This window comes from Cucumis melo, chromosome 1, assembly GCF_025177605.1.
Source record: "Cucumis melo cultivar AY chromosome 1, USDA_Cmelo_AY_1.0, whole genome shotgun sequence".
NCBI classification, from domain to species: domain Eukaryota; kingdom Viridiplantae; phylum Streptophyta; class Magnoliopsida; order Cucurbitales; family Cucurbitaceae; genus Cucumis; species Cucumis melo.
Genome location: NC_066857.1, coordinates 36,509,468 through 36,536,127, shown reverse-complemented (window position 1 = coordinate 36,536,127; position 26,660 = coordinate 36,509,468). Strand labels below are relative to the sequence as shown.

At 29.1% G+C, this 26,660-nt stretch overlaps 1 long non-coding RNA gene across 1 annotated transcript; it reads right to left on the bottom strand.

Moving 5' to 3' along the window:
- Positions 1 to 11,028: 11,028 nt before the first annotated feature.
- LOC127151448 (uncharacterized) lies at positions 11,029 to 11,534 on the bottom strand. The gene is made up of 2 exons (XR_007824400.1): positions 11,335 to 11,534; positions 11,029 to 11,227 (listed from the first exon to the last, which is right to left on the bottom strand). It is a non-coding gene; the product is annotated as an uncharacterized LOC127151448 (long non-coding RNA).
- Between the last annotated feature and the right edge of the window lie 15,126 nt (positions 11,535 to 26,660).

Genomic DNA, 26,660 nt, shown 5'->3' with positions numbered 1-26,660 from the left:
TTTGCATGCACATTTTTAAGCAATTAGTCCATAACTCTTGAGATGTACGTTTGTTTTAGTTTTAAATTAGATTATAGTTAATGTATCTATCAATTATTGAAAACGACAAATTAAAACCGTTAGACATTGATTTTAACAACAGAGACATGTAGTATTATTGATAGAATATGAAACTTTACGATATTTTTTAAATATTTTGATTCGTTTTTTATTTATAGGGTACTTTAAAAGAAAAAAATATAAATTTATAAAAATTATTTTAAAGGCGAAATTATAAGTGACTTTTTGTTCACGTATATCTCTATCATTAGATATTGTCGTTTCATATTTAATAGCTAAATCACACTATATAACATGATACCATTCCATTCTGAAGATGTAATCCAACAAAGATGTGTCTAGTTAAGCATATATCCATGGTTTTGGATAGTGATTTTTTGTATTTAATGATCTACATCACACTTATACATAAAGCTAGTTGTAACGAAAAAAGAATCTGATTATTCGTTCAAGCACGTCTACTGTTGAACCGTAATATTTTGTATTTATTGTCTATATTACACCTCTACGTAAAAGAATCTAAATTAAATACTAAGTCAAGTAATCAACTCAACTCGAATAGTTGCGATGAAGGATGAAAAATAAATTATAAAAGTTGTAAGGACTTAAAATGGAGATGTTAAGATTCTCTTTTCTAATTTCTTTTAAAATCTACTATAGATAGTCGTCCAATTTCAACTCCTTAAATTGTAGATTAAAATACTTCACTTTGATTTCTTAAAAACTCTGCAACTTGGTACTTTTAAGTTTAGTTCATTTAGATTGATGTGCTTTCAAACTAAAAAAAAAAATGAACGATTCTAAAATTGTTCTTTTAAAAAAGTAGAAGGATCAAAATTAATCACGTTAGCAGAAAAAAGAAGATTTTAAAACTTTAAATGCTTCTATAGTAAAAGAAAAAAAAAGTACTTCTCTCTTTTTTTTTTCTTTTTTGTCCTCAAAAGTATGTTTTAGCCAGTTATCATTTTAAAAGTAAATATTTGCAGTCATCGTTGAACTAAAAAAGAGTTTCGATTGATTTTAATATAGTTCAAATATTCATATTTTAATATAAAGTGAAATAAAAATAAAAAGAGATCCGGTCAACGTAATTCTTAACAAATTAAACATATCACTTAGGAAGTAATTTGAACTAGATTTAGTAAATAAAATTTAATTTATTGGAGTTTTTGGTCAATAACAATAATACTCTTCATGCAAAAGAACAAAACACAACCTCGACATGTTTGTGAGATATCATCTTTTCTATATATATATATATATATATATTAAAGGGGTTTTTTCAAAATTAAAATAGAAAAGTTTGAAATAAAAACACTAAATACAAAATTAAGTGTAGATATTTTGTTAAATGTTCTATTTCTAACAATTATTCTATAATTTAAATTTAAGATATATCGAAAATGTATAGATTAAAATTAAATGACTAAAATACAAGTCCTTATAACACGACAAAAAGACTTTGAAGAAGATAGTTATCACTTAACTAAACTTGGTTTTTGACAAACTATGATATGTATATAGAAAAAATAAAGAGATTTTCTAAAAATAGGAAAAATTGGCAAACCATTCACATTCTACCAAATAAAACCATTAAAAGACAATTTATCACACTTGATTTTTATATCAAACGTAAATATTTTACAAAATATTCTATTTCAGATGGTTTTTCTATGCTAAAATAACTCATGAATTTAATATTTAAAATATGTTTGAGTTGGGGTTGACGTTGGCTTTGTGCTAAGAGATTCCACATTTTCTTTTAGAACAGAGATTCCATATATCTTAATATAAAGTAAACCCAAATAAACTACGTAATTTATTAATTAACATTTAAACGCGATTAATTAAGCAAAATTGAGACGGAATATTTTTACTTTCTTTTAACCCAAAAAACAAAGAAATTGAAAGCGTAGTAAATCTGGACCGTCGGTTTCATATTGTGATGCGCCAGCTTCGTTTTTATTATTATTATTTAAAAAGAAAAAGGAAAAAGGAAAAAAAAAAAAAAAAAAAAAAAAAAAAAAAGAGCTTCGAAAATTCTTGCTTCTCCCTGGCTCGTTCTTTTTGATCCCAACCCCTTTATTTTATTCGGTGAAAAATTTTGTTGTAATTAAGCTGTCTTTTTTATTATTCTTTTTTGGTTGTGGTGCAAAAATACTTTTTCATTCCTATTTTCTTTTTCCATTTTCTAAAATTGATGTGATGTCAAATAATTTTATTTCGTTAATTTTAAGTTTGAATTACAAATTAAATCATTAGATGATCATAATGTCCTAAAAAAGAAAAAAAGAAAAAAATTCTAAAAAATTTGAATTATTAGTGGCATTACGTGATAAATAGATGATTTTACATTTTATAATTTATTTGGTGTGAATAATGATTTTTATTTATTATTTAAAATTGAACAACCACGTGATTTTTTTTATATATATATATATAAACTAATTTGTGTATACTTTATTATTGACAAAATGACGAAATAGTTGACCTAAGTAATAAAAGTATACCTTTGTATAATACTTATTATTATAAACAACATGACAAAATAGTAGTAATATTAATATAGTTTTGACGATATTTATGAGATCAACGGTCAAAAAAGCTTGATTTGAAAATATTGCATGAAAGATTGAGTTAACTTGTTCCTCCATCCCTTGAGATAAGTGATTTGATCTCCGACCTAGATTTCTATATTGGATTTTGGAAGAATTCACGGTCTAATGAAAGTCGATCATTTATAAATTATCTTGATTTTTTTTACAATTTTCAAATTTAACTAAAAGTCTAAAACAAACATATTACCGCTTTTGAGCGCACGTTGAAGTTGATAAAAATATTAGAAAAGTGATTGTCCCATCTGATTAGAGGTGTACAAATCTGGTTAAATTTCTTTTTGTATACTCTAATTTGGAAGTGAAAAAAAGTGTGAATGAAGTTTTTTTTTTTTTTTTTTTTGTAAGTTTGGAGCTTTTCACCCTAAGATATGCATTTTTTAAGGAAGCAGCACAGTATGCCTTAATTAATCGTTCACTCGACTTTCTTTCCAACCAGTATGCCTAATCTGGTTAGAAATTATTTTAAACCATAAAACTTTTAAAAATATTTATATATATAACAAAAAATCATATTGTCTCTCGATAAATTGTGAATTATGGTAAGAACTTTTGTTCATATTATACAAAAGCTCTTTCAAACTTTCCTCGAAACGATAACAATTATTCATCTCTATCTTCTTATCTTTCTTCGGTAGACTAGTCGTATGCATTTGGCATGCGTTTCTCAAATCTTGTCATAAAAGTATGCATTCCATCATTAAACAATTTGGAAATTTTGAATTATGGTAAGAACTTTTGTTAATTAATTCTTTTAATAAATAAAGCTACATCACATTTTTCTTCCCCTTTGAATAAATTTTGTGGAAAATAGCTATGCAAGTGTAAACTCAAACACCCAAGAAATAAAATTTAAAGACAGAAAAAAAGAAGAAAAAAAAAAAAAAGAAAAAGGCTAAGTATATTCAAAATACAAAGTTGTAGTCTTGTCAAAAGATTTGAGTCCTTCGAGTCAGTGGGATTCGTTAGGTTTAATAATTTTTTAATTTCTCAATTATAATTATAATTTAAAATAATATTTTATTTAATTTAATTAAAGGAATAAATTAGTGTGTAGGGTAACTAAATATAAGTAGATAAAATTAGACACTAATATGAAGGTTTGATCACATCAATTAGGATTTTAATAGTAAATTAGATTTCTCAATTTTAAATATGGAAAAGTAAAATTTAATAAATAGATTAATTTGACAACACAGCAAATCAAGAAAAGGGAAAAAAAAAATCCAACACTATCTATCCAATGCTCCATATTTTTTTTTAATTATTTTATATATTTTGGAGTGAAATGCTCCACATTACTACCACTAATAATTAGTCAAATCATTAATATAAAAATAATATCAAATTCAATAAATAGAATATTGAAGATTGTTTCATTTCTCAATTTCAAATCATGTTTTTGTGAAATAAATAAAAACAATATTCTTAGTTAAGTAAGATAATAACAATCAATTTTTAACTATGTTAGTAATACTAAAAATTGCAAATAAAAACATCAAATTTATGTAAAGTTATATATATTTTTTATAGGTTGGAAATTGGAAAAAAAAAAAAGGATGTATACGTGGCAAGTGAATTTGTTGGGCAGGGTCGGGCATGTAGGGCACATGTGCCCGTTTTCTTGTCTTCGTAATTTGGGCAATCCCATTATAATTTATTCTTTCATTTAAATCAAAATATGCTTCTATTTAATTTCAAATTTATTAAAGTTTGAATTTTGTTTTTTCTCTCTTTTTTGTTTCTTCTAATTTTTAACAGAAAAAGGAAAAGGAAAAAACAATTTTCGAGGCCCTAAATGGTGTCCTCAAATGTTGGTTGCTATATTTATACATTTCTCTTATTTATTATATAACAAACAAGGAATTAATCACTATTCTCCTATATACTTAGGGGCTGTTTGGGGTTAGGGTTTGGGCTGTGGGGTTGGGTTAGCCCAACCCTAACCCCCGTTTGGGCCCAAAGTTAAGGAAACCCTAGTGTTAGGGTTTCCTTAACACGATTTCATTTTCCTTCGAACGCCGATAACGCGTTTTCGTGAATCCGGTTTCCTCCTTCAGCGCAATCCGTCTTCGATTCATTCTCAAACCGATTTCATTTCGTCCTTCAGCGCAATCCGTCTTCGATTTTTCGTTGAAATCGATTTCATCTTCTTCTCAACATCAAATTCCTCGAAAAAATTCATCCTCAAACCGATTTCATTTCGTCCTTCAGCGCAATCCGTTTTCGATTTTTCGTTGAAATCGATTTCATCTTCTTCTCAACATCAAAGTCCTCCATATTTTTCCTTTTTCTTTGTTTCTGTAATTTCCCGCATGGAAACCACGAACCGTTTCGTCTTCTACCTCATGTCTTCTAGGGTTTCTGTACATTTTACTAATGTCCGGTCGATTTTTGTTTTCTTCCTTTCATCCTCTAATACACTCGTTCCGAAAGGGTTTCTCCCTCAATTTTTGTATGGTTTCTGTTCGTAATATTTTGTCCGGTCCATTAGGGTTTTTTCCGTGGAAATCCTTTAATCCATTCGATGGTTTCGTCTTCTCCCTCGATTAAACCATTATGCCCTTGCGTTTTCGCGATGAAACCGGATTTCGTGACGCCGAATCTCTCTCTAAATCTCTCTCATCCGTCTCTCTCACTCCGAAAGGGCTTCTGTGTTCGTTGAAGCCGACGAATTCGTTGGCTCCGAACACGATTTCCTTTTTGGAATCGTGGCTTTTGGCTCCTTGAAACCTTCTTGCCGCCGTGGTGTTCTGTATGCTCTCGGGTCCTTCGATTGGCAATAGGACAGATTCTTCACGTACCCATTGGAGCTTGGTAGGGAGGTTTGGAGTTCTCAATCCACTTTTTTTTAAAGCCGATGATGAGTAATATTTTTTGCTGAATTGTTCTCTATTGTTTACCAATTTCTTATGTGTTCTGTATTGTTACCTATGTCTTATGTAATACTCTTACAATTGTTCTCTGTTGTTCTGTATTGTTTACCTCTATTGTTGTAATACTCTTACAATTGTTCTCTGTTGTTCTGTATTGTTTACCTCTATTGTTGTAATACTCTTACAATTGTTCTCTGTTGTTCTGTATTGTTTACCTCTATTGTTGTAATACTCTTACAATTGTTCTCTGTTGTTCTGTATTGTTTACCTCTATTGTTGTAATACTCTTACAATTGTTCTCTGTTGTTCTGTATTGTTTACCTCTATTGTTGTAATACTCTTACAATTGTTGAGTTCATGATGAGTTGAAATTTCTGTACAATTGTTGTTTTTTGTTTACAATTGTTTTAGTATTAGCTCTCTGTATATGTATTCTTTCTATGGATTTTTAGTCTATGGATTTTTATGCTCTCTATTGTTCTGTATATGGATGTTTAGTATATGGATTCTTTCTATCTATTGTTCTGTATATGCTCTCTGTTGTCTCTTCCATGTATTTTTAGTCTATGGATTTGACTTCACATTTCCTTACTAAATTAATTTCACTCTTCTATTCTATTTAATTGTTCTGTTACAAAATATATTTTAATCTTCTCTGTATTCTTTCTGCCCAGTGTTGTCTCTTCTTCCTTTCTGTCCAGTGTTGTCTCTTCTTCCTTTCTGTCCAGTGTTGTCTCTTCCATGTTTTTGTAGGGTATGCTTCTGTTATAGGTTTTAGTATATAGGCTTTGACTATGCTATGCTTTATGTCAGTTGGTCTTTATATTTTTGTTGACCTCCCTCTAAGTCCTATCAACTTGCCCCATATTTCCCCTATATATTGGCACCTTTCCTCTTTTCATTCACTGCATTCTTCTTCCTCTTTGTATCATCTCTGTGCTTTTAAGTTACATTCTGTAAGTTCTCTTCTTCTTTACTGTTACCATGTGTCTTTTGTACCCTCTATGTGCTTGTAACTTATCACATCTCTGTGCTTTTTGCTATATGTTTTCTATACATTTCTGTCCTTTATTTATTTTCCTATAACTATGATGGAATTCCATTCATTTTTTTGGAATGGAATCAAAACTCTGAGGCTACTAAATTAAAATGAATCTTGTTTTTACGGTTTCCCGATTCAATCTTCATTCCGAGTTAAATTTATCGTCCTAAAAAGGTATGTATATTTAATTTTTTTTTCATACGTTTTCTATTGTGTTTTAATTAGAAATAATAATCATATTCTTTTCTTATGTAGGACGTTGCGACGAAGGAGTTCGAAATTATTTGAAGAGGTACTCTTGTAATAGCCGTTTGTAGGCTTTGATAATGTATTTTTTTTTTTCGTTTATTTCCGGTTTTGTATAATTTTATAATAAACATTTTGTATATAGAACATTCGGTTCATTTGTTACATAATGTATCCTTTTAATTTTCTGTTTTTTAACAATTTTTTTTTCTATATAGTAATAAAGTTTGTACAAATGTGTTTGACGCTTTCTAAATTTAGTACACACGTTCCAACGTTGAATCACATTTTTTTTTCGTAATTTATTCCAAACCGTTTTAAACATAAATTATAACTTTTATTTTTCTACCAACAAATAATTACAAAGTGTAATAAAAACTATTGTATAAAATTATGTTTTATGCAAAATTAATTTGGATAATTCCTATAAAATTTAAAAAAAAAAAAAAAGAAGCATGAATTTACTTGAAACATTATTATATTTATAGTTTGTCTTAAATTTATTTCAAATTGTACTTTTCAAATTCGAATTTTGTTCTAGTTTGATTTTTAAATTTTGGATTCATTCTATTCGTTTTTTTTTTTTTACTAAAAATGATATTTATTAATTAATTTAAATTAGTTACAATGAAATAGTTATTTTGATGGACAATAATATTATAGAGATGGAAAGTGAGAATTTAATGGAAATTCATACTTAAAAATATAGAAGCCTTGAAATCTAATCTCATAGAATAAAAAACTAGAAAAAAAATGGTTATTCTTGATAGTACTTAAGATCAAATTGGAAGTATTCAAATGGTATTTAAGTTAAAAGTTAATTATGATTAGGATGGTTTGTTGTATAGGTGGATTTAGTCAGATGTGGAAAAATAGGAGAAATGGAAAAAGAATAGGTGCATTTGGAGATATTTAATGCTCTAAGTTTGAAAAATGGAGACTCCCATGATAATGAATAGGGGTAGTAATTACAGATTCATATATATATATTAAAGTTAGTATTGACTTTGATGTAAATTGTGTAGTGCAAAATTTCATTTGTATTTTTAAAATACTTATTTTACAACTAAAATAGATTGTAAAAATGGTTGAAATAACCTTCTTTATTGTTTGGATTTCAATTGTTCAAATAATCTAATTTTTTTGTTCTATGTTTATAGTTTTACTAAATAGGGATATTACTAAGTCTACATATTTTTTTACAATATATCGATATTGTACTAATTTTAAATAGTACATCTTTTTAGGGAACTGTACATACATTGTAATGGATGAACAAACACTTATTGGAGTTCTAACTGCATTCACGTTGGCCCAACGTCAGATTTTACTAACGTTGGAGCTATTAATGAACAACAATAAGCGTCTCCCACATACACCGCCCGATACACGCCATAGAATTAGGGAGCTTGCTTACTTTCGCATGATACACGAGTCAGATCTTGTGTGTCGGCAAAGCACGCGGATGGATAGGCGAACATTCGCAATTCTATGCCATTTACTTAGAAATGTCGCTGGTCTTTCTTCAACTGAAATTGTCGATGTTGAGGAAATGGTAGCAATGTTCTTGCACGTCCTCGCTCATGACGTGAAGAACCGCGTCATACAACGAGAATTTGTACGCTCCGGTGAGACAGTATCGCGACATTTCAACATCGTATTGTTGGCTGTTCTTCGACTGTACGAGGAGTTGATAAAAAGACCTGTTCCGGTAACAAGTAACTGCAATGATCAACGTTGGAAGTGTTTCGAGGTGGGCATCCTACAAGTTCACTATAATTGACCTTTAGGTACATCGCAGTTAATTCATTGTGTTCCTTTGAACCTGCAGAACTGCCTTGGCGCGTTAGACGGGACGTACATAAAGGTGAACATCCCCGCAGGAGATCGGCCTACTTTCAGAACGCGTAAGGGGGAAATTGCCACAAACGTTCTTGGGGTCTGTGACACGAAAGGGGATTTCGTTTATGTCCTCGGCGGTTGGGAAGGATCTGCAGCAGACTCGCGGATCCTACGTGATGCGATTTCACGAGAAAATGGACTACAAGTGCCAAAGGGTATATCATGTTTATAATAAAACACCGTCGCTTCTTACTTACCTATCTAAAGTTCATTAACAAACCATTTAATAACAGGATATTATTATCTGTGCGATGCTGGATATCCAAACGCGGAGGGGTTTCTCGACCCGTACAGAGGCCAGCGGTACCATTTGCAAGAGTGGCGTGGTGCTGCAAATGCGCCAACAAATGCAAAGGAGTACTTTAACATGAAGCACTCCTCCGCAAGGAATGTTATTGAGCGCGCGTTCGGTGTTCTAAAGGGTCGTTGGGCCATTCTTCGTGGAAAGTCGTATTATCCCCTGCAAGTCCAGTGTCGCACCATTCTAGCATGTGCGTTGCTTCACAATTTGATCAACAGGGAAATGACATATTGCGACGACGTTGAGGACGAGGACGAGGGGGACTCCACGTACGCAACGACCACCGCTTCAGAAGACATTCAGTACATTGAGACAACAAACGAGTGGTCTCAGTGGCGCGACAACCTAGCCGCATCGATGTTCACCGATTGGCAGTTCCGTAACGCTTAGCTAAGACATATTTAGATAACAAGTTTTTTATGACTTCGTCGCAATTCTATCGTCTCTAACATGTACTGTAAAAACTAATATGGGCTGTTGCATATGTATTGTACGCGTGCCATAATTTGTATCATGCCTATTTTACTTTGGAGTTTAATGGTGAAATTACTTATGTACTGCATGTATTTTTTCTAATTTCTGATTCTCAGTATGTCAACCTCAAATCGTGCACCGAGACATGTTTGGACGAGGGAGGAGGAGGGGACTCTTGTCGAATGTTTAATGGAGCTAGTGTCAATGGGGGGCTGGAAATCAGATAATGGTACATTTCGCCCAGGATACCTTGCGCAGTTGGTACGCATGATGGTAGAGAAACTACCTGGATGTCAGGTACGAGCAACAACTGTAATTGATTGTAGGATCAAGACACTTAAGCGAACGTTCCAGGCCATTGCCGAAATGCGGGGCCCAGCGTGCAGTGGCTTTGGGTGGAACGATGAAGAGAAATGCATTGTTGCGGAGAAGGAATTATTCGATAATTGGGTTAGGGTATGGAATATAATTTAAACGTCACACAACGTTAACAATTTACATTTAGTAAACAATTTTTAAATTAGTACTCATACGTCATATTTTTTTTCTGCCCGCAGTCGCATCCTGCAGCGAAAGGACTCCTGAACAAACCATTCCCGTATTACGACGAGCTTACATATGTATTTGGTCGGGATAGGGCGACCGGTCGGTTCGCTGAGACATTTGCGGACGTGGGGTCTAACGAGCCAGGTGGCGGATATGACAGATTTGATATGGGGGATGGAAACGAGGACTTCCCGCCCGTGTACAGCCAGGGAGTTGACATCTCGCAGGACGATGTACGTGCATCCCGACCTTCTCGCGCTTCAGATGGTAGGACCGGATCAAGTGGATCGAAGAGGAAGAGGGGAAGTCAGCGAGACTTCGAGCTTGAAGCGATACATGTGGCGCTCGAGCAAACAAACGAGCAACTCAGGGAGATTGCGCAGTGGCCAGCACGCAACCTTGCAAATGACAACCACGTGCGCACGGAATTTTTCCGCATATTGCGTGAGATGCCAGAACTTACGAGTTTGGATAGGGCGTTATTGCAAAGGCATCTTTTGTCTCGTATGGACGACCTCCGGGGTTTCGTACTCATGCCTGAGGATGAAAGGGAGGGCTTCTGTAGAGTCCTCCTACGAGACATAGAGAGATAGTTTCTGTTTGTAGTGACCTGTGTTGCTTATTATTTCGTTACGTATTTTTCTGTATCATGTATTCGATGGTTTATGCATTTTGTATTGTCAAGAACTTCTTTTGTTCATTCCTAATGTTTATTTTAAATGAAAGAAACTAGTCAGAATTTTCGAAAAGCGTTATAACGGCTATTTATATAGGTTTAAAATTGGATGACTTCGCTATCGGCCATTCGAAATATTGAATAATTTTTTTATCTTTATAAGAAATTAATTGTAATAAATTTATCACAATATGTTCAGAAATTAATTTTAATTTGGCCAACTGTATATATTAATTTAATAACATTACACATACAACAAATAAAATAGGAGAATAATACGGATTCGAGGATTTCGTAAAAAAATATGCAATAATTTTTTTATGATATTTACAATTGAATTTAAAAATATTATACAACATAAAAAATTAATTAACCCACCCCATTTAACAATTTTCCCAAATAAAATTTATCACAAAATCCACATAAACCTACCCACTTAACCCTTCCCCCAAACACATTTTATCATAAAATTCCCATAAAACTACCCACCTAACCCTTACCCCAAACACATTTTATCATAAAATCCCCATTAAACTACCCACCTAACCCTTCCCCCAAACACATCTTATCATAAAATCCCCATTAATCCTCCCCACCTAACCCTTCCCCCAAACACATTTTATCATAAAATCCCCATTAACTCTTCCCACCTAACCCTTCCCCCAAACACATATTATCATAAAACTACCTTTTTAAACCCTTCCCCCAAACAAGGGTTATGATAAAACTAGGTTTAACTTAACACTAGTTTTATCTTAACACTAACCCTTCCCTAAATCAACCCTTCCCCCAAACGCACCCTTAATGTTTGTTTTTAGAGTCTTAGATGCGGTGCGGTCAACGATAATTAATACATATAGTTTTACCGAATCCTCTTCGCAACACCTTATGTTTCATTAATGTGTTAAAATTTTGAATTATTTCATTACAACACTTACCTATAATGTTGACTAAAATAAACATTTTTATTAAAATAAAATATTTGACGAAATATTTACACTCGGTAGAAAAATCAACTGTGATGGATTTTATTTTATTTTTACTGATTTTGTTTCATGAAGTGTAACTATTTTGTCAATTTTTATTTATAAATTCTTCTTTATTTTTTGTTTTGAAAGCTCATAATATTATTTTGTTTTCCTATTATCATCTCGTCCTCCTCAAACGGGAACACGAGTGATCATTGGTCAGTGTTGATTTTTTGAAAAAATCAACCCAAACCAACCATAGTCGATTTGGTAAAGTGTCAAACCGATCTCAACATCGATGAGTAAGGGCTGATCAGTCGGTCGGTCAGATCAGTTTAACAATTAATTTCTTTTTGAAAATTATCGATTCGAAACTTTCAAAAACTGATTTCGACCAACCCCTCTCTTTTTTCCACCGACTGACTTCGGTTTGATCAATCGACTCGATTTTTCGATTTGTTATGCTCACTCTAGTAGATAATTGTCATATATAGCAAAAGAATTTGAAACTTTTTACAAAATATAACAAAAAAATTTAAATGAACAAAATAGAGTTTGATGAATTTTATTATATTTTGTAAATAGTTTTAATATTTTATTTATTTTTTAAATACCTCGTCATCCATCTTATTTTTGACCTTTTGAATTTACATTTAGTTTAAATTCAATAAATGCAAGATCTGCCTAATATCATTTCATTAATTTTTGAAGTTTTTCTAAAACTCAATTTAATAATAAATTTAATATTTATTTTTATCTATAAGCTATGGTTCATTTGATTATACATTACTATTTCGAATAAAATGTTAGAAATTTATATTTCACTATCACACCCCTTGATATGGTTTGAACTAAAAGAGGTAAAGAAATTATTTTGGTAAAGTTGTTTTGTTAAGTATTTGAAGCAATTTACAAAAAGAGTTAGAAATTCAAAAAAGGAAAAAGAGAAATTTTTTTTTTTACAATTCTTATTCTATTTATTTATTTGCTTCTTATTTGTTTTAGTCCTAACAAGAAAGTGGGAGTAGAAAAGTAAGGAAAGAAAGGTTGTAAAGGGAAAATAAACTTTTATTTTTTTCCCTAATAAAGGAAGGAGAGCTGAAAAGTTAAATTCTAGAATGGTAGGCTGTGGCTAAAGTGTGTTTTCTAGGCAAAAAATTTAAAAAATAATAAAAAAAAAAGCATCACTTGATAATATTTAAATTAAATATCATTTTCACTTTTGTATCTTAAACCGACCACAAAATATTAATTGTATATCGTAAATAAATTAAATTTCGCATCAAAATGATATAATTTAAATCTTTTTCATTTTACTTAAAAAAATTGAATTAATCATATAATTATTTTAATAGTTATCAGTATTGCATGTCCAGATTTAAGCTTTTGAAAACAATTTTCCACGTGAATCCGTAATATGTAGTTCAAGGGTTGTTAAATTAGAATATTTAGAATTTAAATAAGACAATCAAAGTATCGTTGGTTTATTAGATAATATAATATTAAATTTATTTTTACTTATTAATATAAGTTTTTAAATCAATTAATAGTATTTCTATGTTTTTCACTTAATATACTTTATGTAACATTTTACTTTTTGACACGTGTGCACTATCTTTTAGAAAAAAACTTGAAGCAAGAGTTAAACTTTCCATCTCGGAAAAAAAGAAAAAACAATAAAATTTTTAACATGTTAGATGGTATATAATTAAATTTATATTTTGGGTCGATCGTTGATATCAAAGCAAATGGTCCAAGAAGATTTTGTATTGCTCCTGTATCGTTATTTTCTCCTCAATTAAAAATTGATTTTCATTTGTGGTGTCTTAATGTTTCTAACCTACAAGTGAGAGAGAGTATTAAATTTATCTTCATTTGCTAACCTAAACTCTTCAATTGTTAATCGACTTTCATTTGTTTAGTTATTTTTCATATTTCGAGTCCAAAAGTGAGGGTTATTACTTCATGTTGTTATATACTCTCTTTACGAACCTTCGACCTTAAGAAAAGTAATATATGCATTGAAAATCAGCTGAGAATAATAATTTAAAATTAATATAAACTTTATTTTTTCTTTTTAATTGATTTTAGGTCAAGATGTGGGGTGTGGTTCGTTGACTACATATAGTTGGAAAAATGAAGCAACTTTTTTGAGCTCTTCTTGTTATGTTTCCTTCCCTTTTCGTTATTGTGATCTTTGGTCATCAAAAATCATTATAACAGTCCTCTATTTTGTCCACCAAAGTTGGCATTATGTAAGCCTTTGGATTGGATTATTTTTAACTTTTTTTGCAGTATTAAAAATTTAAACCTGAGATTAGTGGTTGTAAAGTTGATTAATTATATATATTATGTCACAAACCACATTAAGTTTGGACTGTATACTTATATATATATATATGTAATATTGTCCGTACGATGAATGAGATACATAATTAAGATTTATTGTGGGTTTTTCCTTTAGTCGGAAATGGAAACTTTGTGAGTGTGTCGATGTTTTGAAGACAGAGAGCCAACACTGTTGACTACATTTAGTCAAAAATCAATAACCTTCAAGTCAACCTTAGCCGCCCAACCTGATTTTGTTCATTCATTTTTTTAATATATGTATTTATAATTATAATTATTTTTTTTAATATTTGTGAACGTGTGAATTAATTCACACACAATTTAACTAATTCCACCAGACAAGTTTAACCCTATAACATTTAATTGTTAAGAAAACTCGTAAAAAATTAATTTTTAAATAAGCGGTCATCTTAGATTCAATTTATTTTATAAACACAACTTTCATCTTTTGGTTTTTTCTCTCTAGATTTTAGAAATGTTTTGAAAAAAAAATTATTTTTTTAAAAACTTAAAAACTATGGTTTTTAAAATTTTAATTTCCGTTTCATGTTTAGAATTTGGTTAAAAGATTGATGTGATTCACTAGGAAAAAAAATGAAAATTACGATAAATTAAAGAAATTGTAAAAAAAAAAACAGATAAAGTTTTAAGAAACCAAAGATTAATTAAACAACCAAATAGTTAGCAAATGCAGTATGTTATTATTGAGAACCGATTGGTATATAGTAATATACGTATTATGAAAGTTAAGTTGTCTATTTCTAAACAAATTCCTCAACTACAAGACGTTAAAGATGTACCTTCTTCTTTTAACTCTTTATTTATGGGTTAAAACAAATCGAACATACAATAATTTACACTGCACTTCTATACACGCTGAAATTGTCATTAAATTTTCATAAACTAATCAATATAGTGTGTAATAACTTTTCGTTTTTCCTCTATTTTATTTTTCTAATTTCTGGATATAGCTAACACACGTAGTATGCACTGTATATACCTTAATTTATTAGCTCAAATTCTTGGGGTCTACTGTTTATTTAATTGATAAGATATTTTATAATTTGGAATCTGAAAATAAGATTCATTCTTTTTTTTTCTTTAATTACAACCATATAAAATTATATATTTGTTAAAAAAAAAATTAGGAAATGAAAATTGAGAAGATATATATGCAAATAAAGATTGGTTAATCAAATAAGGCATGATAAAAAAAATACAAATTCTCCCACTGATTAAAATCCACCTGTATTGACATATGGAAGAAAAATAAAATTAAAAGACATGGATTCATGATATTGAATATTATTATCATTAGTCCAAGAACATTATCATGATGCCCACCAATATCTATTTTTTGTTTCTGCCCACTAAGTTATAAATAATAAAAGGATAATTAGAGAATCCCCCTTTTAATTTGGTTATTGGGTTAGTAATGGGTCTTATTAGAATGCTACATCATAACTCAAAGTTCAAAGAATGGAAAAGTGATGTGTTCTAAATTAATATTTCTAGTGCTTATCAAAAACAATGTCATTTTCTTGATCTATATCCCCTAATTTGAGCTCATATATGGTTTGGTTGGGGTAGGATTTGATGTCGATAGAAAATTCAATGTGTGTTTCATTCATTTCTTTTCCTTTCAATTTATACTGTTGGTTTTGATAAATTCGAAGTCATGTGGTCTCAATTTAATTTTTGTTTTTTTTGTTGATTCTATATAGGAAAGGAGGAAAAGAAGACGTAGACATTTTTCATTAATTTTGTATGTTTTTTTAATAAGTCGTTATCTGAATATCAAATGTAGGTAGAATTATTGATTTTGATGATATTGTTTTTTTAGCTTATACATATAAATTATACAAGTTTTTATTTTAAACTTTATTCTTTTTTCTAAAAAATAACAAGTTTTTAGTACGATTCTAGTCGTTCACTTTTGTCTAACTTTGAGAATTTATTTTAATTTGATATAGTTTTCTTGTATTGTGCGACAAATAAGGCAACTTGCAAACATTATACTAAAAAAAATTCTATATTATAAGTATAACCATCAACATATTAGATAAAGAGAATAATTTGCCTATTTTCTATTCTATTAAAAGAGTTTAAAATTTTTAAACTTCAATGAATTTTTTCTAAAGAAAAAAAATATATAGTTGCAATATAAACTTGAATGAATTAATTTTTTTTTCTTGAGTAATATAAGATCCAAGTTAGAGCACTAAAGTATCGATAATCAAAGTCGCAACATCAATTCATAGAAGATGATCTTCTAATCAAACACTACAGAAGTTGGTTCTTTGAGAAGTATAGCAAGCTAGGTTGTGAGCGTTTTATACACACAAAGAGAAGTTTAGAAATAAAGACCAACGTCGTTGGAAAGTTCAAATGTTATCAACGAAAACATACACTTTGTTGCTAAAACAGTCTCAATCTTCAAGTAAAAGTAATATATATATATATATATACACACACACACACATAAAGTATTATGTTTCAACCTAGGAAAAGGGAGGTAAATTCTTACATCCTCGACCATGAAAATACTGTTTAGAAGAATATGACAACTTCGTCGAGCTAAACAATACGCCAATAACTTTTGATAGTATTTGAGTTATACATAAGTTGACACATATCTATCTTTGTTTTGATACCACTAGCAGAGATTAAGTGAATTTCTCAATCGAATAATGATTTAGTTAGATAACTATATTACACAAGGAATTAACCAATGGCCCTATTGAGTTGCATGTGTTGATGGGGCACCTTGTGGGTGAGAACTAGCCAAGATAAGGCCATTAAACCCTTCAAAGAGAAGAATACAATTCCATTTTGACCTTGGGAGTTAGGATGTATGCTAAATGAAGAGATTCCTTTTCTTGTACTTACCACAAAAATGGAGCCCCCAACAATATTCTCATATATGATTCTTTTTCCTAATTATAAATTTATAAGATATTTTTATCAAAATTATTTATTTTTTTTGGAAGAAACATGTCAGAAATGTGAGTACAATTCAATTGACATAAAATATTAAGTTTCGAAAGTTTGATTCTTACTGTACATGTTATAAAAAGAATAATAACAATAACAAAATTTGTTAGAAACGACAACACAAAGAAATGTTATATATTTTTGCAAGATCTACGATAAAAAATGCACGAATTTGCTGTTTAGATTAGGTGCTTTGAGACCATCTAGATTGTGTTTGCCTTGTTGGTCTCAAGTTTATCTAAAATGCAATGCAGTTAAAGTTTTTGAAGCAATGCCTATTTAGGAAGGTTTTCTTAGTATGTCTCTTTCTGAATGTTCAACTAGTCGTTATAGAGTCAAATTATTTGGAGGTTGTTAATCTGCTACACATAATCTCTTCCGATCTTAATGAAATCTCTTTCTTCATTATTGGGGCTAAGGTTCATGCACATGAGTTGGACAATGTTTCCTTTTTTTTCTTCTTCATGTTAGTTGTTTGGGTACTATTCTAATCCATTCTTTGACTTTTAAAGCGTTATAGAAGAGCAAGTTTCTCCTTTTCTTTTTTTTTCTTACTCTGTATATGATTTGAATCACTTGATTCGATCTGTTTTTGGTATTCTCCTAATAAAAATGATCATTATTTATTCATTAAGCATGTTAAATAGTTAGAGTACTAAAACAACCTTTTATATCATTTTCAAAATAGGTCAAATTACATCATTAACAATTTAAACTATTTTCATATTATGAGAACAAAATAACAATCTTATTGCTTGTTTAACTATGCTTAGTTTGATTATTTTGGATTGATTTTACGGTTCTTTTCAACTATATAATAAATATATAAAAAAATATCACTAATAGCCTATAAAATTAATTTTGTTGTACATTTTCAAAAGTTTTATCATTTAAAAAGCTAGTTTAAAATGCAAAAAATGTCATTAATTTATTTATAAAAATAATAAAAAAGAAAAGAAAAGAAAAGAAAAGAAAATTGATTTAAACCTCAAATAATTGTGAGGGAGTGAGAGAATAGAGTGTCTCGTATGCGGCGAAGTGATGATAATGGATACCCCCTCGCAATGAGACGACGATGGTGACATTCTAGTATGGACTATAGGTTAAAGCGACATTAATATTTGGTGCCCATATTTGATGGTCCATTTTAAACCCCCCATTCAATTTCTTTTTTATTTTTATTGTTTTTTTTTTCAAAATTATATATATAAATATTAAAAACCATTTATTCTCTATCATATACATAAAAGTAAAGTAGAATATTCTTCTTCTTCTTTTTTAGTTGAATTGACTTGATGGGCAAAAATGTCAATTTGCTCTTTTAAGTTCAAAACTCTCTTTTTTATCTTAAAATTCAAATTTGCCCTCACGTTTCTATTTGCACCTTTACAACATTGTTTCTTTCTCATTCCATACTAATCATAGTAGTACGTGTCAAACCTTATGCCAACAATTACATAACTCATTTATACAACTAATTGTAAAGAATATATATCGAAAGAGTACATCTCCCTACCCAAATAAATAAATAACTCAATTGATCGATAACGTTTAGACAAATTAAAAGTCTGATTCTCACATCTCAAATATACTACTTTCTAGTTGAATATTTCTCTTACTTATTAATAATAATTTAATGAAAATAGAAAATTCCATCCGATTCTTTTTAGTTCGTTTAATTTTTTTATATTGTGTAAATAATTTTAATTTTTTTTCTATCCATAACAATTTTTTTTTAATTTTTATAATTTACATATGAAAATTGAAAGAGTTTTTTTTAGTACGAATGTTATTTTGAAGAGAGCAGATAATATATTTTAGGGTGAATAATAATGATAATAAGCTAATGACATTTGAAATTTTTAAGTACGTGACTGTTTAGTTTTCTAAACTTTAAAAATTGTATAGTATGTTCTATTGATTATCAACTTAGTGTCTAATTAAATTTTTGACATTTTTATATAAGATTTGAATTTTATGCTTAATATAACTCTAAATTTCGATTTTGTGTCGATAACGTGTTTGCTAATTTTTAAAAATGTTGAAGATTAGGTCCATGATTAATTAGACTCTAATTAATTAACATTCAAAATTAAGAGACTCGTAGGACATCGTCTACAAATTGAAAGTTTAAAAACTTAGACTCAAAATTAAAAGTTTAAGAAACCTATTAGACTCTTCTTAAACTCGAGATATAAAATACGTAAACTTGAAAAATATCAAAACTAAACTTATTAACTTAACTCTTTTAAGCGAATTAATGAATATATAGCAAATACATTTAACGTTTAGTTCACACCGTCATATCTCAATTAGCTATAGTTTTTTCTAGTTAAAAAAAAACACAGGCCTTCCATATATAGAAAGAGAAGAATTGCTTATCAGTTGAATTCATTATGACATAACTCAAAACCACCAACTAATTTCATGCCATTGTTATAGAGTTGGGTAAAAGGCAGATCAAATATGTAGGGTCAAAGAGGATTCCATAAGAGGGTGGATAGTGGAAAGAAGGGTGTGAAAAACGAATGGCTAGAATAGGAGGAAGAAGAAACTTGGCACATAATTTGGTCTCAATTTTTCTTGGTGGAGTGGAAAATATCTTGGAGCACACAAAAAGGAAACACAACACAAGCAAAAGCAAAAAAAAAAAAGAAGAAGAAAGCTAAGCCAACTCGAGCTTTTGAAATGGCAGTGTCTTTTCATTCTGGTTTCCGTTCCTTTCCATCCCCAATGTGCGGCCATTTCTAAGCACAAAACAAGAATGCAACAGGGAAAGAAAAAATTGATTCCTTAATAATTTGTTGGATAATAATTTTGTTTTTTTGAAATTAAGTTTATAGATGTTACTTTTATTTTTACTTTTTTTTTAATCTATTATTTAAAAACAAAACCAAAATTTGAAAGAAAAAAAGGAGTAGTTTTTGTAGAGTTTGATTGATTTTGTTTTTAAAATTTGAATAAGAATTTATATATTGTATTTAACAAAAACATAATTTATTGTAAGATAGTAAAATGAAAATAAGACCGTAAAAAAACTAAATGGTTATCAAACGAAAGATTAGATTATAAAATTTGTTCTTATAATTTGGAAGAAGAAAATTAAAATTCTCGATAATGGGATAATAGGAATTATTTAACAAAGATTTATCATACCATGAAAACTAAATTATAAAATCTAAAATTTAACTTTCTCCTGTGATTATAAATTTAAATTAAATATAATAGTAATAAATAAAGATTGAATTATTTTATTTTATTTTTCTAAAATTTTCCAAGTAAATTGTATTTTTTGTCTCCCAATTTTTCAAAATTTTCTTATTTTTTTTGTCCTAGATTTTCAAAATGTCATTTTAATTTTTGTTATACATAAATATTAGCTCAGAACAAGATAACACCGTCGTAGTTTTATTTCTCTTAAATTTAGAGACAAAAGGTAGATCTAAATTTTATTATATATTCACAAACGTTTTTCCATTATGTTATATCTTCAAATATATTAAATTTCATTGCTATATTTGCAGTTATTTTTTCTTTGATCTCGATGTTAATAGTACAAATTTTAGGTTAGTTGAATTATGCCCATGTGGGTACTCGATAGAGAGGCGATAGTTGAATGTTTGACTAGGGTTAGTGTTCGGTTGACCATGGAAAAAGAATTAATAATAAAAGGTAGGTGTGACTAAAGCAAAGCACTAGAGAGGAAGAATGGAAGCAACAAAGAAAGAGTTACACGCATCCTCCTCTTAGCAAATGCCACTTCATTTAATTACTTTTTTTTTTTATTATTATTATTATTATTATTTTATTTTAATTATATTTATTAAATTCAATTCTATTCTCAAAAATGAAAAATTAAAAATTTTGAAGGTTCTAAGTGCTTTCTCTTTCACTTTTTAGATTTTATTGCCATAATGCTCCAAATTGCTTTATCATTTTGACTAATGGAAAAAAATTACATTATTTTAGTTGTTTTTTTGTTGGCTTAGCACATGGTACGACTCTTCTCTCTTTGCTACAAACTTTGAGGTGTTGCATATTGACACCAAAAAGGGGAAAAAGAAATAAAAAACCTATCTAAAACAACACCACACAAACGTCAAAAGTGTTCCTTTCATATTTCTTTTTCTTTTTTTCTCTCTTTGCTTCTTGGAAACTCTTATTCCCATTACATGCTTAGTCGAACAAAACCTATGTTAAAGAATGATTTTTATAAACTCGTGAGAATATAATATTGTACAATTCGAATCTACGAAGAAATAGATTTATTGAAATTTGAATTTTGGTGTGACTTATATGTAGTAGTTTGGTTTATTGTATATTTATGATTTGAAAATTTTGATTTATATTATAAAGGGTAAGTTTTCGTAAACTCATTCATGAATATGTGATAAAAAAAAAAAATCATTGGCTTAAAATAAGATAACCATTAGCTTAAGATAAAGATACCATATTTTACAAATAATAAACTGTACTATTTAATCATAAATGATAAAATCATTGCTTTGCAGTACTAAAATTAGAAAAAAAAATTGTTAAAAAAAATTATTCAATCGATAAATGATAAATTAAAAAAAATATAACCAATCATAAAAATATAAACTCCTATATTCATATTAACATTGAAATTATTTACAAAATATAACAAAATTCATTCATCTCTTTAGAGTCTTTTTAAGTTTTCCCAATTTTACAATATAATTCATTATGTTTTGATAAGAAAAATATTTAGTTACATTACTATCACATCCAACAATTTGAGACATAACAATTTTTTTATTATTATTTGAAATACACGAAAAGAAATATTTGACCACGTGGTTATTTGAAATACATAATTTACACCATACTATTATTCTTTTGAAGAAAAAAAAAAAACAAAATATTTAACCATGTGGTTATTTATTTAATGTAAATATAGTTTGTTTATATTAAGTTTAGAATTCGACCAGGGTTCCACCAAAGGGTAAAAAGGTGAAAGTGAAAAGACAAATGATGCAAAGAAAAAAGTGGAGGGGTTTATTCGGGTATATACCGTTTTAAAATGAACAGCGTTTTTCTATTTTTCTATTTTTTTATATTTGAATTGAGAAAATTAACAAAATCCCAAAAATCATGATGGTTTTATTTGAAATTTAGCCTCCTTTCTTTTTTTTTCACTTACTTTTTAATCCCTATCTAATTTTCAAATAATGCTTGTATACTTATAACCCACTTTTCTTAAAAGGTCAACTTCATTGTCATACCACCCCCCACACTCTTTCCTTCATTTTCCACCTTCATATGTGGTTTCTTGATGATGGGAAATTTCATTGGGTAGATACGACAATCCTTTTTTTCTTTCTTTCTTTCTTTCTTTTTTTTTTTTGGCAATTATACTATGATATGTTTTTTCGTTTGAGATTGTCATTTCACGATCAGTCACTCGAAGACTCGTTTTTCCTTTTTTGTTCGATATGAAATCTTAGATTGCTTTCTTGTAGTTGATTTGGTGTTGCTTATACGTCAAATGAAATATATTACTGAGTCTGAGAGTGCGACTAGTGTAGGGATAGATCAATCATATGTGTAAAGTAATGACTTTCTACAATATGATGGTACGAAGCAATTTGAGTGAAACAAGAATAGAATTAGACATGAGTGTTTATGCCCTAATATATATATCATACAGCTATAGAGATATGTGGATGGTTAGCCCATGTCTATGACTCGATCATGTTGATAAAATCCTCATATCTAAATAAAGAAATGTTGAGCCAGACTTTATGATACTTTATTTTAGGAAGTGATTGTTGAGAGCATAATTAACTAAAATTGGGGGGGGGGGGAGGAATGAGAAGATCACGAGTATATATAACTAAGGAGAAGTGATATTTTTCTAACAAATTTTCAAGAGAAAACAAAATTAAATCATTATTATTATTATGACACAAGGAGATAACATCATACCATTCTAAATATAAACAAATGATCTTTTATCCTTGACAAGTGGTATCCAGACATCACAACTTGCAAAACTTAACTATATACTAAACAAAAAAAAAAAAAAAAAAAATTGTGAGCATAATTGGAAAATGGAAGCTCCATGTTATTTGTTGGAGAAAAAATTGTTGGGAGTAAAACCAAGTTCCCTCGTTGGTTAAGAAGAGAGGAACTTACTGGTAATGTATGAGATAACGTCAAGTATTTTGGTTAAAACTAAATGTAACTCACCATGAGGGACTATATGTACCTAAAGTGAATCCATGAGATCACACATTAGCAAAGACATGTGAATGTTTTTGTCTATGACAACTAAATAAAATTAATAATCATGATTTGATAATTTTTCATTCCAACCACTTAATCGCAATTTTTTTTCTTCTGATAAATAGGTAAAAGAATTGAGAATAACATATGGGTGTACCATGCATAACCCACATTTCATTTTTGACATGTTCGACCTACACCAATCAACAACAAAGTCCCATCTTCGATTTAAAATCAAGAGGCCAAAAAAGAGTGGTTTTGTTTTCACTAGCTATATATGTGGCTTGAATTCAAAGCCTTTGGTCTCTCTAAATATTATATTAATGAACGATTAGGGCTAATCAATTACCCTTAGACTTCATCATTTGAATTAAAGCCAGCATAATGAGATTAGGAAATGAATCTATGGTTTATTCTATGGAATATGCCTTCATCTCCATTGGTTCTCAGTGATGGAAGAGTTTGATGGTTTATATTTACAAGTCAGAGAACATGTTGGTTGGATGCAGAAAATATGCTCAAAATCCCTAAAGAAATCCTACACTTTTCTTAACTTTTGGAATAAACCAAAACACTCATTTAGTAATTCCTTTGTTTATTTGCTTTGGGCAGTTCATTATATTTGTTTTTCTCTATGCAATGTTTGGAGTGTGGTGTGCCATTATCATTACTGGATGACAAGTAAGATGGTATACCTTTAAACATTGTCCCATGAAACTACTGATCTTGTACTTAAATATTGATTGTTGGCTTAGGGTAATGTCTTATATTAGAGACTAATGTACTAGACTTGTATAAATTATTGACCACACATTAATATCATAAAGTTTGTATATCATCGTAAATCTAATGATCATCTTGAACTCATTAATTTCCATGTCAATTTGAGATCAAAACTGTATTAATTATTGTTAAGGACAATGACTTTCAAAATATTTCTACAATAATATGCAATTGTTCGTATTGGGGCACATAGGCCTTGCCTCTCGACTAAAGGACCATCAAAATCTCCCTTCAGAATAATTACTCTTCGTGTATTATATTCTCAAGCATCACTTTTAACCAAGCTACTTTTTATTAAATGATAAATTAAGTTAGGAGCATGACTCCGATATCACTTGTTAGGAACAACGAACTCTTAGCTTCCAAATAATATATCTCTAGACATAAGTTCTCATGACTTCTATTTCTTGTTTTACCCAACATGTCTTATACCACACCAATGGAGATATTATATCTTACTTGTATATACACATGTCCTTTTTTGTTCATCAACCACATATCATTATTACTATATCGTCGAGACACACCGATTACAATATGATGTTGTCCACTTAAAACAATAAGTATTCTCATGACCTTGTTTTTTACTTCATCCAAAATATCTCATACCAATAGAGATGTTGTGTCCCTTACTTTTTTTTTTCTTTTCTTTTCATTAATAATGGACTAACATATGGTTCAATTTTTCATAAATGTTGGACACAATTTACAAACTAACCCTTATTCTTCATTCAAACTTAAATTAATAATAATAATAATAATAATAATAAAACTAACAATCACAAATCATGCATGAAATTGACTTCCCAAAACGATTATTCATTCTAATTCAAATACAAAAAGGAAACTTATCTCCTAAAACCACCAAATCTACACAATATTTTCGTTGCGCACCATGAATGGAAAGAGAATAATATAAATATTTTTGCAAAGGTAATGCATTAAAGGGTGAGATGTAAAAATTTGATCTCTAACCTCGACCTTAATAATATAAACACTAATAATTGAATTGTGTTTGTTTTGATAAACGAGAAAAATTTTCATGAGAAAGGAAAGTTGCATCAATCCACCTAAAGAAAGTTAACCAAAAGAAAGTAAGAACACACGTAATATAAACTTCAAAGAATGTTTGGGGTACATAACAAAGTTGGTTATTATATTTCTACGTTATTATAATTGGGTTATAACGATTTATGTTTTGGGTGTAAATTATTTTAATTTGAGTTATAATATGTCATTGATGTGTAAACTATATTAGTTTTAGAATTAAATATAATTCACTGTTAATAGAGAAAAAAAATATGTATATAAAATAGTAATAATTATAACGAATAGTAAAACCACGAGGGATTTTGAAATAGTTACTTGTAGCTACTTAGAGAGTCAAAAAAATAATATTCACCCTAGAGGTTGTTATTATAGTCTTGGATAATTTTTTTTCCAGACGTCATTTTAATTTTTACACGGGTTCATTGAAAGAGCTACATTTTTTTTTCTTTTTATTTTTTTTTTCATGTTTTTTCTTTTGAGTGAAACCTTTGGTTTCTCCCATTTTTTTAAAAAATATATATTGTCTATGTATAACACATCATAGTTTAAAATACAATATTCATATTATATGTTCTATTAAGCAACCTTTGTAATCTTCCATTAAACTCGACATGAAGAAGCAAAACATTCCAAACCTTTAACACACACGTTCATGCATGAAATATACTATATACAATATGTGCATATGAATCGATGTTTAGGAAGATTATGAATATATCTTTTAACATTGCTTTATATTATATATTATTAAATTATTGTGATATGATTTTGATAATATATGATATAGAATAAAGATTAATCACATGTTCATTTATGGAATATACAACATAATTACGAATTTTTAAAAAAAATATTGTTTTATCTGATATATATTACCTTGGAATTATTCAAATATTGTGATATATATATATATACACACACATTAATTACGTGTTCATTTATGGAATATAAATATGCATATTCATAACATTGTTTTATATGATATATAACTAGGTATTATGATATGATTTTGATATGGATTACATGTTAATAGATTTTAGGATGATAATAGTTACACATTTGTTAAATAATCATTAATAAGTGCATACACATGAAAATATTTGCACATTATATTTATTATACACATAGTGAAATTTACATGATAGATTTTCAAATTCTCATAAAAAATAAAATGTACGACGGTATCAAAACAACTCATATGGTTATTGAATGTCAATAAAAAAAAAAAAAAAAATATATATATATATATATATATACCAATAATCAAGTTAAAGTATACTTTAAATGAAAAAGATATTTGAATGTTTAATAATTGTATTCATAAGGTGAAATTTAGTTAAAGATTTTTTAAATAAAAATTGCAGATTGGGCTATCGGGCCCATGTCCTAAGGCCCTTGTATCTACTTGAAAGCCTTTTTACGACGAGACAGCCCGTAGGCTCAGCCTTTTAGTCACGTTTAAAGGCCCAAGTTAGTAGTATTTACACGGGACCGAATTGCAAGAGGTGCCAGCGTGGGCAATGAGCGAT